This window comes from Carlito syrichta, unplaced genomic scaffold (assembly GCF_000164805.1).
Source record: "Carlito syrichta isolate Samal-C Ts95f unplaced genomic scaffold, Tarsius_syrichta-2.0.1 Scaffold119229, whole genome shotgun sequence".
Classification (NCBI taxonomy): domain Eukaryota; kingdom Metazoa; phylum Chordata; class Mammalia; order Primates; family Tarsiidae; genus Carlito; species Carlito syrichta.
Genome location: NW_007063325.1, coordinates 1 through 1,498, shown reverse-complemented (window position 1 = coordinate 1,498; position 1,498 = coordinate 1). Strand labels below are relative to the sequence as shown.

Below are 1,498 nucleotides of genomic sequence, written 5' to 3'. Positions count from 1 at the left end.
ACATAAGTGTGCCTTAACATTTCACTGGAATCTCAACATACAGTACTTTCATTCAGAGTCAATGTCTCATATAAAGCCAAGGCACTCCCTCTGAGCACGAATCCCTTACTTGGCATTCCATGTCATTTTTCTCACCCAAGCAGCATTCATGATATCTCATCTCTGATTTCCAGTTACAGGGAAGGGGAGTCTTATCTTTCACGGCTGCTTTACTCACACTTAACTCAGCAGAATTAAAGCATTTACCATTTGACCTGCTACTCTTTCCAAATATGCAACTTATCTTTACACAGAAACAACTTTTCCACTCATATTTTTAGAGTGTCTACTTAATTAATTTGCCTATTTGCAATCCAGGCACAATTGACATAAAAACAACTGGCTAGACAGGGCACGGTGGCTCAAGCCCGTAATTCCAGCACTTTGGGAGGCCGAGGCGAGAGGATTGCCTGAGCCCAGGGGTTCAAGACCAGCATAGGCACCTTGGTGAGACCTTGTCTCTACAATAAATCCAGAAAAATTATTGTTCATAATAAAAAATATTGATATAAGTTGGAGGACAAGCCAATGTGGCAGGTGTACAGTTCACGGCTGGGCAGGAAGGCGGGTTGCTGGTGCAGCACCCACAGAGGGCTGGTGCGGGTCTGTAGGGCCAGTGGGCGGAGGCGGTGAGGTCTTGGGTGTGCCTGAGGGGCTCCTGGTGGTCTCCATCAGAGACCAGATCTTGGGCTTGCTGTGGGACACTCCCTGCAGGCCCGCCCGCCACAAAGTTGGGGCTCAGCAGGCGCATGCTGCCGGGCTCCAGGCCCTCCTTGGCAGAGTCCAGGGGCTAGTCTTGGGGCTTGAGCTCCTCAGCTGTCGCCAGCTGCGAGGCTGAGTCCTGAGTCTGCAATGTTCGCACAGCTCGGTCTTGTCCTCATTGTCTTCGTTGCTCTGGTCGCCATCGTGTGGATGTCGATGCTCTCCAAATCAATCTCATTGTCATTCTCGGCCTTCTCTGGGTCGCCATTCGTGTCACTGCTAAAAAGGGCACAGTCCTCCTGGTCCTTGCTGCTCACATCCCATGTCAACTTGTTCTCCTTCTTGAGGCGCAAGCGTGCATTGGGGAACCAGGTGGAGACCTGCGTGAGGGTCATCTTGCTAATGATGCCTAGCATGATCTTTTCATCCTTGGTGGAGTAGGGGTTCTTGCAGTGTTCGTTCAGTGAGGCCTTGAGTATGCTGGTGCTCTTGTGTGTGCGTTCTTGGACCACCCGGGGGTCCTCATACTGGAACTGGACATAGGGGTTATATGCAGGTGTCCTGTGCATGACAAAGGTGGCCTGGTCACCCTGGGGTTGTCCTTGAGCTCATACTTGAAGCCCTGCAGCAACCCACAGGGCCAGCATCCAGAGGGAAGAGGGAGGTGTGAGAGAGAAAGAGAGAGACCCGGGGCCAGAGAGGTCTGGAGCAGCTGCTGCTGTAGGCACAAAGCCTTCAGTTTTTTGGTACGGGAAGG

At 51.7% G+C, this 1,498-nt stretch overlaps 1 pseudogene; it reads right to left on the bottom strand.

Moving 5' to 3' along the window:
* Positions 1 to 527: 527 nt before the first annotated feature.
* Positions 528 to 1,363, bottom strand: LOC103249316 (annotated as a pseudogene).
* Positions 1,364 to 1,498: the final 135 nt, after the last annotated feature.